Here is a 14998-nt window from a genome sequence, read left to right as displayed (position 1 = left end):
TCACATTTAGGCCCAATTTCACACATTTTGCCCTGATCAAATTCACAACCTTGGGGATTTAAAGCGTTAGTCTCTCCAACAAGAGCATTATCATCAAACACATTGACACATAACCCCTCCCTCTGCATCACATGTACTTTCAAATCTGCATGAGTATTCTCAGCAGCACATATTTTTGCACATATTTTATTCTAGTCAGCAGAGTTCACCTGGGAAAGATTAAGGTTAGTTTGCATTAGTGCATCAGAAATGACATCACTTTCATTTATATAAGCAGCGTGCATCCTTTCCAAATCAGTCCCCAACAGAACCATGGCAGGCAGATTATCTAGTACCCCAACGTCTCGTATTCCTCTGCCAGATCCCCAGTCTAGGTCCACCCTGGCTAGGGCTACTGCAGAATGTAGGCCCCCCCCAATCCTCGCACAGCAATAGTCTTTCCAAGAATAATGTTCTCTGGGCTCACTAGAGCTGGATGTACAAGAGTCAGGTCTGCGCCAGAGTCTAACAACCCAAATGACGACTTGGTGTCCTACCTTAACCACTTGCAGATTGTCTCTGGGGCATTCTTGGGGTCCTCCTGCACACAGGACAGCCGCACTGGCTTTCCTGCCGGGCCCCCCACAGACGAAGGAATTGTTTTCTTCTTTTTGGGGAAATTGACACTGATGTGCCCCAATTCCTCACATGTAAAACACCTGCGGCCAGTTGCCAAAATAAGTTTTTCCCCCGCCCCCCACAAAAGGTGCAGCAATAGCTGGTTTAATTGACGGGGAACTCAGGGGTGATGCTCCAGGTTGCCTCTCATTCCACGTAGTTTGCCCTGGCGCCTCCCAACTCTTCTTCGTTACAGGAGCCCTAGTAACTGTGTACTTGTCGGCCAGACTAGCAGCCTCTTGCGCTGTGTAAGGGTCACGATCCACAACCTATTCACTCACCTCAGCTGGGCACAGTGTGAGTAACTGCTCCTGGAGAATAAGATCCTATAGCTTATTATAGTCCAGTACCTTCAGTCCCTCGATAATTGCGCTAACAGTCCTGCATAAGTATCAGAAGGACTGTGCCTTGCGTCTCGGAATTTCCGAGGGTAAGCCTCAGGAGTTAGGTTGAAACAAAGCAACAAGGCTGTCACACGCTGCTTGTTCGGCTTCCATAGACAAAGACTGAGACATTCACCTGTCTCTCATTAACAGACTTCAAACGTTTAAGTTCTGATCTGCGCATGTGCAGACTGATTACCTGTCTACTTCTAATTAAGATTCCTATTGGTTCCTGTTTTGGCTCCAGACTTGAAAAGGCACATCCTCCCTTTCCTCTGGGCCTGTTGATCAAGTTATCTGTCTGGTTAGGTTACCTATTCTTTGAGTTCCCATCTGGATCGTCAGTGCCTCTGCTGTGTTGCTACTCCACAGGCTGTACCGCTCAAGCTGCACCTGCCTCTGCTGTGTTGCTACTCCACAGGCTGTACCGCTCAAGCTGCAACTGCCTCTGCTGTGTTTCTACTCCACGGGCTGTACCGCTCAAGCTGCACCGACCTCCGCTGTGTGCCACTCCACTGGCTATACCGCTCAAGCTGCAACCACCTCCGCTGTGTGCTACTCCACGGGCTATACCGCTCAAGCTGCAGCCACCTCCGCTATGTGCTACTCTACAGGCTATACCGCTCAAGCTGCAACCACCTCCGCTGTGTGCTACTCTACAGGCTATACCGCTCAAGCTGCAACCATCTCCGCTGTGTGCTACTCTACGGGCTATACCGCTCAAGCTGCAACCATCTCCGCTGTGTGTTACTTCACGGGCTATACCGCTCAAGCTGCACCTGTCTCCGCTGTGTGCTACTCCACGGGCTATACTGCTCAAGCTGCACCTGCCTCTGCTGTATTGCTGATCCTAGGACTGGACTGCTTAAACCACACCTGACTTCGTCAGGCTGCTATTCTACTGTTTCAAGTCATCTCTCTGAGCCATCCTGTTCAAGCTTCATCTACTCCGCATTTGCCTCCGTGGCTCAGTGGCACTACAGGTCGCATCATCAAGCTGCTTGTTGTTCTCTTCTCTGGCTGAAGTGTTCTTGTATTAACTAAAGTATTAAGGCATTGTATGGTACCTGATTCCTGACGCATCTATTGTGATTATTATGCTGCCTGGACTGTTACTCTTTCCTCTGATGTGTGCAGCTCTGTTGTGATACCATATACCTGCTGCCTTATTCTTTCCACCTTATTGCTGGACTGTTCATTCTATACCATATCTAATTACATGCTGATTGTTCACATTGCATATGATATTGCCGGTGGCTCCGCTCACCCTGTACTACGCTCCTAGTGCCTATATATATATCAAGACTTTCCTGTTTATTCATCCAGTCATCATTAAACCGCTGATCGTACTTTTATCCTGCATCTGTCATCTATTTACCCTCGGGCTACTGCTACCACTTGCCAGTGTGTTACCATACTCTCACTCCCCGAGGATCCCTTCCTATAACACCTATTGAACGGATGCAGAGTCCAGAATACCAAACCTTGACAAAGGCTTTCTTAATTGCGACACCGCTCAGTTCCTGGGAAAGGTCTGCAAACGCTTCCAAAGCTTTCCCTCTCAGTCCAGGGGTTAAATAGCTGGCCCACTCGCTGGGGTCTAGCTCAAACTGTCAGCAAGTCCTTTCAAATGCCCTCAGGAATGTATCAAGGTCACCGTCTTTTTCCAACGCAGGGAATTTGTCATGTCTGGGTTTGTTCCTACCCAGACCTCGGTCTGCTGACTGGCTGTTGTGCCTCGTTAGTTCCAGCTGGTGTTCGCATTCGGCTCGACGCTCTGCAGCAGCAGCCTTCCTGTCTGCACGGAGTTCTGTAACCTCTTGGAGTTGCTGGATCAGCCGCAGTGAGGTTGCAGGATCAGCATCCATCAGCTGTTTGGGCGCAGTGTCCAAGGTAGACTCTCCACTTGGTTGAACAGAGGTATTTGTGGTAATGTCCAGTGCTGGCTGCTCTCCTGAAGCAGAGAGGTTTTCTACACTGCCTCCTCCAACACTTAGCTTCTGATCAGCCTCCATAAGTGCTTGAATCAGTTGCTTTTAGTTCCTGATGGGGACGACAGCAATTCCTCTTGTGACACACAAAGCCTAAATTTTAGCTCGTCCTTTTTAGATCTGCTTATAGTCAGTGACCATCCTGTACCTCACACTTCCACCAAATAAAAAATAGAAAAGAAAAACAAGAAAAAAAAAGGGGGGGGGGCAGAAACTATATGTGCAGTATGTCCTTTAAAATGTTGTAAGCTTCAAATGTAATCTCCAGTGAATTAGGATGCTGACTCTCTAGAATCACTCACCACTAATTCACTTACATTCTTGTGATAAAAAGAAAAATATTACCAATCCCACCAAGCAGCCAACCAGTTTGTCACGAACGCCCAGCCTTTCCTAGTTACAGCAATCTAAACAGCTGGCCATGACTGGCGTCACCTTATTCACTTAGCAATGAATACACCTTTTTTGCCACCACAAAGGATTTATTATCCTTTCGTTCACCAAAACCACTTATTAATGTTGCACACTTAAATCACATACACATGTAGCATGAGCCACCCTAGGCTTTGTAAAATCACAAAGAATCACGGAGAATACGCTAGATAAAATTTATTTAATCTGAAAAATGTTTCCAAGGCTTATTTACAAAACTTAATAACAAGGCATACAATATGTTGACAAATGAGTTTCAGAAAATGAAATAGGAAATAAAATCAGAGTACTACTTACTAGGTAGACTTGATGTGTGTGTGAGGGAACACAAATGGAAGAATATGGGAAATTTCATTCTTGATAGACTCCATCATGAGAATGCACAATGTAATGTCTAAAGTAGAAGATTTTAAACCCTTCTTACACCCCCACCTTAGGAATTACACTTTCAATTATGTCAGATTGATTCCCAAAATGACACAGAGCTTTCCAAAGTAAATTATCTATCTCTAAGATATATGTTTGGACACCTCAGAGAATCTCTCAACTCTGATCTGCTTTCAGTGGCTACATGGTTTACAACTTTGGGGCTTCAAACTCCCCTTAGATCCTTATCTATCTAAGTTTCAAAAGACTCTTTGTAAATTGCACAAGTCACCTAGGTCAGTCAGCAAAGAATACTTTGAGAGGTTACATACAATATACACATTATCATACATGAATGCAACAGAAAATAACAATCAGTCATTAGATATACTACATAATCATCACAGCCATCTATGTGTCAGGATTTAAATTAAGTAAGGGATGAAGCCCTTCGTACGCTTTGCCAGGATCCGAGGGTGGTCACTTTTTTAAAGTCAGAGGAATACATTCTGGACACCGTGCTCGATCCTCGGTTTAAAGCGTATGTTGTGTCTCTGTTTCCGGCGGACACAAGTCTACAGAGGTGCAAAGACCTGCTGGTCAGGAAATTGTCCTCTGAAGAAGACCGTGACATGCCAACAGCTCCACCTTCATATTCTTCCACAACTGTGGCTGCGAGGAAAAAACTCAGTCTTCCTTAAAGACCCACTAGCGGGGATGCAGACAACATCTGGTCTGGACTGAAGGACCTGCCAACCATTGCAGACATGTCTAGTGTCGCTGCATTGGATGCTGTCACAATAGAAAAAATGGTGGAGGATTATTTTTCTGACACCATCCAAATAGACATGTCAGACAGTCCATATTGTTACTGGCAGGGAAAAAAGGCAGTTTGGAAGCCTCTGTACAAACTGGCTCTATTTTACCTGAGTTGTCCCCCCTCCAGTGTGTACTCGGAAAGAGTTTTTAGTGCAGCGGGGAACCTGGTCAGTGAGCGGCGAAGGAGGTTGCTTCCTCACAATGTTGAAAAAATTATGTTCATTAAAATGAATTATCAATTCCTCAATCAAGTACAGCACTGCCCTCCAGATAGTACAGAGGGACCTGTGGTTGTGGAGTCCAGCGGGGACGAATTGATAATGTGTGAGGAGGAGGAAGTACACACTGAAGGGGGAGAGAAATCATCGTCTTTGGATGTATATTACAACCTACACTTATAGTTAAATATGTAAAGGAATGGGAAAAGGCAGTTTGCTTTCTGTCTCTATAGACCCCCCTCCACTTGTTTAAAAAAACAAAAAATTCAGCCGTTATAGACTGTACAATATTAATTGAAATGGACAAAGCCAGTTTGGTTTCTGGCTCTATAGGCCCCCCTCCACTTGTCGAAAATACAAAAAAATTCAGCCGTTACAGACTGTACAATATTAATTTAAATGGAGAAAGCCAGTTTGGTTTCTGTCTCTCTAGGCTCCCCTCCACTTGTAAATATACAAAAAAATTCAGCCATTATAGACTGTACAATATTAATTTAAATGGAGAAAGCCAGTTTGGTTTCTGTCTCTCTAGGCTCCCCTCCACTTGTAAATATACAAAAAAATTCAGCCGTTATAGACTGTACAATATTAATTGACATGGAGAAAGCCAGTTTGGTTTCTGTCTCTCTAGGCCCCCCTTCACTTGTATAAAATACCAAATAATTCAGCCATTATAGACTGTACAATATTAAGAGAAATGGACAAAGGCAGTTTGGGGTCACTCTGTCTATGACACCTACCCTTAAGGAGAAATTGCCCAAACAGCAGCCTTTCAAGACAGTATGTGCTATGGAAATGCCACAAGTCCCTTTCCTCTTTGGGGGTAGATTGCACCACATAGAAAGTTTTAAAAAGATGTTATCGTCATCATCTTCAGCTTCATCCTCAACCTCATCAGTGTGTACATCATCATCACAGACTATCAATTCATCGTCTCTTGAATCCGCCATTAGAGAACAGTCAGTGCTTGGATGACTTGGATGGTGAAGGCCTTCCTCGTGGAAGATGTAGTTCATTTTTATAAACATCATTTTCTCCACATTTTTGGGAAGTAACCTTTTACGGCGATCACTGACTAAGTTCCCTGCTGTGCTGAACACTCGTTCAGAGTACACACTGGAGGGTGGGCAGAGTACACACTGGAGGATGGGCAGCTTAGGTATTGCAAAGCAAGTTTGTACATGGGTTTCCAAATGGCCTGCTTTTTTTTCCCAGTGAGGAAAGGGACTGTCTGACATTTCCATATCAACTACCTCTTGAAAGTAATCCTCCACCATCCTTTGCATGTTTATACTCGTATTGTATGGAGTTATGGGCAAAGTGACAATTTTTTTTGAAAAATCCTTCAAACCAGCCCAGATGTTAAATTGTTCTGGTCTGCCCCCTGCGTCTTCCTTGCTTCTTTTTATGAAATTAAATTTTTACGAGCAGCAGCAGCTTGAGAGAGTGAAGGAGGACACCTTGTCAAGCCGAGGCCCAGTTCAGCGGACAACTTGCTGAGCAATAGCTCCTTGCAAAAGTTCACATCTCGCTCATTTACAAGTAAAGACTTAATGTAGGTTTTAAACCTTGGATCAAGCACAGTGGCCAAAACGTACTGATCCGAGTTCAAGATCTTAATAACTCGAGGATCATTGTGAAGCGAATTAAGTACTTGATCGACAAGGCCAACATACTTTACCGTCGGGATGTCGGTGAGCAGAGGGTCTTAGCTGATGATGGAGTGCTTGTATTTTATTGGGAAGAACTTTCAGCTTTTCCCAACACTTTGCCATGAACTCTCGTTAAATGGCGTAACATAGACGAGGTTCCAAGATGGTTAAGGTCCCTCCCTCGACTGACTGTAGCTTGACATACACTACAAATGGCTATACAATTATTGTCTGGATTTGGGTAGAAATAATTCCAGACATAAGAAGTGGATTTTTTGTTTTATGCCCAGGCATGACAATGGCCTTTTTCTTGTAACGTGCCAGAACTGCTGCCACTGGTGCAGGACATACACAAACAACCTCATCCTCATCAACATCCTCATTAGCGCCCTCGTCGCCTACACAAATCTCCCCCTCATCCTCTTCTAATTCCAAAGTGGCATCCTCAATTTGGGTATCACCAGCTACACTCGGGCTATTAAGGCACACATCAGCAGAATGCTCACGATTAGACATCCCACTGTTGGATGGGCTCTCCGCAGGGATTGTTGTCATTTGTGAATCAGAGCAAACATAATCCTCTAATGCCTTACTGTTATCTTGCAGCTCGGCTTTGACGCGTAACAGTAGTTGTGCACCAATTGTAGGCTGGGTAACTTTTTAAGATCTGCCACTAATAGCCAAAGGTGAAGGCCTCATTCTCTCTTTGCCACTGCGTGTGTAGAATGGCATGTTTGCAATTTTTTTTTTATCGGCACTTAACTTTTGCTCAGTAACACTTCTTTTTCGCTTCAATATAGTAATTTTTTTTTTGGTTTTTGGTTTTTGCACTGATTTGGAAACACTCTGTTGTTTGACATCGCCTTGGCCAGATGACGTACTGGGAACACTAACATCAGGACTGGTGACAGAACCTGGTTGCTCATTCTGATCATATGTGGACTGCTTTGAATCCATTCTGAGCGCAAAGCTCTTGTAGTGGTAAAAATTAGTTGGTAGATACTGCTGACAGATATGACTTTTGACAGCCAGAAATATTTATGCACAATTATGGGGGACACCCCAAAAGCACTGTGGAGTGCCAAATATTAAAAAAAAATAATAAACCTCTATTCTCCTCTCTTCTTTAGCGATTTTTGTTAGAGCAATTGCAAGAAGAATATTGGATTCTCTGTCCCTGCTCTAATCAGCCTGTGACTACACCCTGCTATCTCCCTCTGTCAAATGGCGATGGATTGCTGTGGAGGAGTGTATTTATAATGTTGAAGTATCGCGAGAACCGAGCCCCGACGACGTCACAATGACGTTCGGCCTCGATTTGGATTCGGAGCGGGCGGGAGAGTACCGAGCTACTCAGCTCGGTACTCGAATAGGCAAAGTTCGGGTGGGTTCGGTTCTCGGGGAACCGGACCCGCCCATCTCTAATCATAAGTAAGATTTCAAATTACTTACATTTTAGTGAAGGGTGGATCCTTTCATCACAATGTTCTGATTTTTTTCTCCGTATAATATACGGTAGTGTTGAATCATAAAAAGAAATAAAAATACAACAGTGTAATATTGTAATGACAAATTTTCTATACTGTGATATGTGTTATTCTTCTTGAATTTTTATCAATCCATAATTATTTTTCTTTCAGAATTCTCTTCTTATGTGAATCCACTCACCAGAAGATAAATATATATGTGCCTTGTACATTAAATGTGTTCCATATAAATTATCTCTCCACCCGATTCCTTATGTGAAAACACTTACGAGATAGATAAATATAAAAGGCCTGGTTTGAGGTTTCTTTTAGGCTCCTCCCAAAAGATGTCAGAAAGTTATTCTCAAATAGATGATACCAGTATCAAAATATAAAAAAGGAGATAGTGGATCAAGCGTGATACCGTTTTGTCACAAATATTTATTGCACATATTGATATTATTAAAAAATCATAAATAAAATCTTTGAGAACATGGAATTATGAGGGTATGTACCAGACAAAAAACGGAAAATGACCTGTTGTTATATGTTCTGGGAATGCACAGTCTCCACTTCCTGGTCCTCTAGATGGTATATGTTGGATCCTGATAATTGCCAGATTTCTTAGCCCATAATATTCCAATGCTTTCAACCTATTAGTGTGGGTCTTTTTCAAGGATTGGGCTATTACAAAATGTACTTCCTTTTATACAGGAAGTTAATTTGCTCAAGGTTCAAAGGTTATGTCCTTACATCATAAAATTAACTTATTAAAAGTTTACAAACAAACATCCACTATACATAACATCATCAACGGATGGATTCTCAAGACAACGAGTAGAATTCATCTTAGTATATAATAAAAACCAATCTCAGCATTTTAAGTCAGATTGTTTACATCAATAAAACTCAAACATTTACCTGCCAATGTTGTCCACTATCATAGTTCTCCCTCTTAATAGATTAACACTTCATTGGTGCAAAAACATTCAAAACTTTTCCTAATTATCGAGGGGACGCCGTTTGCGTTCCACCCTCACTTCCGATTTGCGGGTCAACACTTAACGTTATGAGTCGCATATATATATTTTCTTTTCCCACTTTTAATAGCGGTATTTAGCGATGTGTCATTTCCGGTAAATGGAACGCACATCCATTTTTAGTTTCCATATTACCATAGCAACCACTCGTTTTGAGTTTTTAATATTAATAGGTGAAACGCAAATGCGCTTCACCTATGACTTCGGGGGTTATGTTAAAGTTAGTGATTGTGAATAAGTAATTCACCAACACATCCCGGATGGAGGAAAATTTTCTCGTAATAATACTTTTAGAAAGGGGTCATTAACCACGAGGCTGAAGTTGGCTTCTTATTCGGCCAGCTTCTTATTCGTTTCTATTTTGTGCTCCAGCTTCTTATTCAGAAAAGCTTATTTTTAATGGATTAAATCAATTTGGATCACTGATTTCACATCAAATTAACACTACAGGGGGTCCCTTATACAAAATGCATTAGTATTTTGCCTGACCCAACATGGTTAAGGGCATGAAATCAGGGGGCAAAGTGGGTAAAGTCACCATATTTTATCATTTTGAAAAAGTAGCTGCAGTTTTTCACGGCTTAAATGCCGTTGGGCCAGCAATTTGACAGTGGGAATCAACACAGGGTGGTCAGTTACATATAAAACATCTGTCTTTTGCCTGGCCCAACGCTGTTTTGGGCATGAAATCAGGTGGCAAAGTGGGCACAGATAGCATTTTGAGCATTTTGAATAAGTAGCTGCAGTTTTGCAAGTATTAAATGCCGTTGGACCAGCAATTTGACAGTGGGAATCAACACAGAGTGGTCAGTTACATATAAAACATCTGTCTTTTGCCTGGCCAAACGTTGTTTTCGGCATGAAATCAGGTGGCAAAGTGGGCAGAGATAGCATTTTGAGCATTTTGAATAAGTAGCTGCAGTTTTGCAAGTATTAAATGCCGTTGGGCCAGCAATCTGACAGTGGGAATAAACACAGAGTGGTCAGTTACATATAAAACATCTGTCTTTTGCCTGGCCAAACGTTGTTTTGGGCATGAAATCAGGTGGCAAAGTGGGCACAGATAGCATTTTGAATAAGTAGCTGCAGTTTTGCAAGTGTTAAATGCCGTTGGGCCAGCAATTTGACAGTGGTAATCAACACAGGGTAGTCAGTTACATATAAAACATCTGTCTTTTGACTGGCCCAACGCTGTTTTGGGCATGCAATCAGGTGGCAAAGTGGGCACAGATAGCATTTTGAGCATTTTAAATAAGTAGCTGCAGTTTTGCAAGTGTTAAATGCCGTTGGGCCAGCAATTTGACAGTGGGAATCAACACAGGGTGGTCAGTTACATATAAAACATCTGTCTTTTGCCTGGCCCAACGCTGTTTTGGGCATGAAATCAGGTGGCAAAGTGGGCACAGATAGCATTTTGAGCATTTTGAATAAGTAGCTGCAGTTTTTCACGGCTTAAATGCCGTTGGGCCAGAAATTTGACAGTGGGAATCAACACAGGGTGGTCAGTTACATATAAAACATCTGTCTTTTGCCTGGCCCAACGCTGTTTTGGGCATGAAATCAGGTGGCAAAGTGGGCACAGATAGCATTTTGAGCATTTTGAATAAGTAGCTGCAGTTTTGCAAGTGTTAAATGCCGTTGGGCCAGCAATTTGACAGTCGTAATCAACACAGGGTGGTCAGCTACATATAAAACATCTGTCTTTTGCCTGGCCCAATGCTGTTTTGGGCATGAAATCAGGTGGCAAAGTGGGCACAGATAGCATTTTGAGCATTTTGAATAAGTAGCTGCAGTTTTTCACGGCTTAAATGTCGTTGGGCCAGCAATTTAACAGTGGGAATCAACACAGGGTGGTCAGTTACATATAAAACATCTGTCTTTTGCCTGGCCCAACGCTGTTTTGGGCATGAAATCAGGTGGCAAAGTGGGCACAGATAGCATTTTGAGCATTTTGAATAAGTAGCTGCAGTTTTTCACGGTTTAAATGCCGTTGGGCCAGCAATTTGACAGTGGGAATCAACACAGGGTGATCAGTTACATATAAAACATCTGTCTTTTGCCTGGCCCAACGCTGTTTTGGGCATGAAATCAGGTGGCAAAGTGGGCACAGATAGCATTTTGAGCATTTTGAATAAGTAGCTGCAGTTTTTCACGGCTTAAATGTCGTTGGGCCAGCAATTTGACAGTGGGAATCAACACAGGGTGGTCAGTTACATATAAAACATCTTTCTTTTGCCTGGCCCATTGCTGTTTTGGGCATGCAATCAGGTGGCAAAGTGGGCACAAATTGCATTTTGAGCATTTTGAATAAGTAGCTGCAGTTTTGCAAGTGTTGATGTTTTTATTAAAAAATTGCAACAAAAATAAATCCAGTATCACTTTGTCCAAGATAAAATAGACTATGTACATTATCCAAAGGGTAAAAAGGACCACTATGAACAAAAACTTTACACACCCAATTCTACTACAATCCCATCACAAAACAACTAATACACCACTTCACAAATATAAAAAAAGACAAAAAAACACAAAACAAATCAAAAACTTCCATGAGAGAAATATGCTAACCCTTGCACAATACTTTTCATTACCACAACCCCGCCACCAATCTATAATACCACCCACACATCCTTTACTGTCAGGTAATGAAAGCAAACTTTAAATGTTTTTAAACCTTACTAAAAAAAAAAAAAAAGGTTTTCCACAAAATCTAATAGTGATAAAACAGGATAGATAGCCAAGAATGGAGATACTGCAGGTGTTATCTACCGCTTAGGGAGGTCTCAGCCCCCGCCAAAGTCTACCCCAGCTTGCAGCATCCACCCGGCCCCTCTCCATTTCCCTTATTTTCCAAACCTCGTGCAGAATACTATCCACCACCTCACTACAGGGAAGGATTTTGCCCCTAATGGACACTAAACACCGTGCGCTCCATGTGTAAAACCTAACAACTACGCTAACTAAAAAACGAGTGCTTAAATCAAAATCCCCCCACCTTTTGAGCACTCCATACACCCACTCAGGATAACTAAGCCCCGAAAGACACGGAAGGCCTAAGGCGTGGGACACTCCCTTGTAAACCTCTATATTAAAAGGACACTGAAGCAAGAAGTGGTCCATTGTCTCCACCTCCCCATGACATTCCTCCCGTGGACAACCACGATCATCGACACCCCTATGCTTCAGGTTCCCCTTAACAAAGAGCCTCCCGTGAAATGCAAGCCAAGTGAGATCTCTAAACTTCGGAGGAATCCGCTTGGAATTCACCAAAAACAGACCCTTCGAGCTCATATCACCTGGGCAATCTTTTAGTAACAGGGGCACATCAAAGTGAGTACGCAAAATCCTCCTCTCCAACACCCTTCTAGAGGAGTTTTTTGCCTCACCCATCTCAATCTGCCATTTCCTTGTCACCTTTAAACCCTGAACCACATAGGCCGGGAGGTATCCATGCTTAACTCGAAGACTCTTTACGGGACCCCCATCCAACCATGCGTTGAGAAAGGGGTGCACCCAAACACGAAAGCCAGCTACCCACCGAGGGGGAGTCTCCAAAAAGAGACTCCCGAGATGAAGCTTCAAAAAGGCAGTACTAAAGAACAGCACTGGGTTTACCATTCCCAGGCCACCTTCATCCTTCGGTTTGTAGGTCACATTCCTCTTGATGAGGTTCAACTTGTTCCCCATAACAACTGAAAGAACAAGGAACTGACCTTGACCCTCAATGATTCTGGCAACAGACATATGTAACTGACGTGTAAAAAAACTGGGATCAAGTAAGTCTTGATCAAATCAATCCGTTCTCTGTAGGGCAGCTTCCACTTCTTCCAATTATCCACCTTAGAGGCGGCATCTGCCAGTTTCAATTCCCAATTTCGCTGGGCATAATCACCCGAACCAAATAGAATGCCTAAGATTTTAACCTCTTGACTGGCCTGAGGGAGCGCATCCGGAAGGACAAACTGCCGTCCTTCCTCCCCTAACCAGAGAACTTCACTTTTTTCTTGGTTTATCTCTGAGCCCAAAGCCTCAGAATATTCGCAGATTAGATTTTCAATGCCAAGCGCCTCGGCCATGTCTGACAAGACTACTGTGACATCATCAGCGTAGGCCGCTACCTTCAAGGGAACATCCACAGCCAGCTGCACTCCCCTCACTGCACCGTTCTCAATCCTCCTGATAAAAGGATCAATCGCAAATACATAGAGGAGAGGGCTCAAGGGACAACCTTGTCTGACTCCAGATGACACCGCAAAAGTAGGACCCACCCAACCATTTACAAGAGGGAAGCTCTCGGCCTGCCTATAAATGGTACGCAGCCAATCAACCAACCTCACTGGCAGACCGTACCTCTCAAGAAGTGCCCACAGATATTCATGATTGACACGATCAAACGCCTTAGATTGATCCAGCGCCAGAAGGTACTTACCCCACTTCTCAGCCCTGCACCGCTCCACGGCCTCCCGGACGCCAAGGACAGCATTAAAGATGCTTCGACCCTTCACCGTACAGTGCTGAGAAGTGGAAAGCAACAGGTCTGATACTTCCATAATCCTGTTAAAAATGACCTTCGCCAGAATCTTTCTATCAGAATTGAGAAGAGCGATGGGGCGCCAATTCTCAATCCTGGATGGGTCTTTCCCCTTGGATAGCAAAATAAGGGCGGACTGCCTCATGGAGGGAGGGAGTAACCCTCTACCCAAGCTCTCATTAAAAACCTCCACTAGGTGTGGGGCCAGGAGGTCCACAAAGGCTTTATAAAACTCGGAAGTTAAACCATCCGGACCTGGGGATTTCTTATTTGATAAACTATAAATCGCCCTCCTGACCTCGTCCACTGTTATCTCAGAATCCAAGGGATCAAGAGAAGCCTGATGGTCACCAAGCCCAGACACACCCCTCAGAAACCATTCCATCTTCTCTCTGATAAGTACCTTCCCAGACAAAAGGCCAGAGTAGAAGGAGTGCACGACTGACAAGATACCCTCTTGGTCTTTCCGGAGGACCCCTTTGTCATCGCGCAGTTCCCTCACCTCCTTCGCATCAACCGAACTCTTACAGTTAAGGTAGGGATCCGGAGAGTGGTACTTACCGTAGTCCCTTTCCAAAACCAAAGAGGCATAACGGTCATACTGGCACTCTTTTATCTGGGATTTTACCCGGGAGATTTCCCCACTATCTCCACCCTCAGAAATCAGGAAATCGAGTTTCCGTCTCAAGGCATGGCAGACGTTCTTTTTTATCCAATTCCTCTGAACTATAAGTTCCCTAAAGAACCTCCGAGTTCTTCCTTTGAATTCCTCCCACCACTCTGGCCTAGCCCAACCTGTGTCTAAAAGTGTTTCTTGGGTTTCAAGGAAGTCCCTAAAGGATTGTCTAACCTCCTCATCATCCAGAAGGCTGGAGTTCAGACGCCACAGGCCTCTGCCTTTCTGAGGGGTGTCTTGTCTGAAGTGTTCAAAGATACGCAAAGACAAACGTGATCCGAGAACTTTACCGCCATCAACTTTGGAGTTGATGTGACAGAGCTCCCTTTAACAAAAAACCTATCTATTCTTGACCTACTTCTACCTCTAGAAAAAGGTGAACCCCGTGAGGTCTGGAGAGTGACGAATATGCACATCTACCAGCCCAGCCTGACTTACCATATTAACTAGAAAGCCTGTATCATAGCCCAGCGATGTCGACGAGCCTTCCCTATCCTCTGGCCTAACAATGGTGTTAAAATCACCCCCGAAGACAATCTGCCGGGCCGTAAAAAGGTAAGGTTTAATTTCCCTGAAAAGGCATTTCCTGCCCCGTTGGGTCTGTGGACCATAAATATTTATCAACCTCTGGACCTGCCCCCTCAGGGAAACATCCATAACCATACATCTGCCCATGCTTATTTCTATAATCCGCTGAATGGTTACCATGCCAGTAAAAAGGACTGCCACTCCACCGTACGGCTCGGCCGCAAGAGACCAATAGGAGG

This window comes from Mixophyes fleayi, chromosome 8, assembly GCF_038048845.1.
Source record: "Mixophyes fleayi isolate aMixFle1 chromosome 8, aMixFle1.hap1, whole genome shotgun sequence".
In the NCBI taxonomy this organism is placed as follows: Eukaryota; Metazoa; Chordata; class Amphibia; order Anura; family Limnodynastidae; genus Mixophyes; species Mixophyes fleayi.
Note: the sequence above shows the minus strand (reverse complement) of the source record.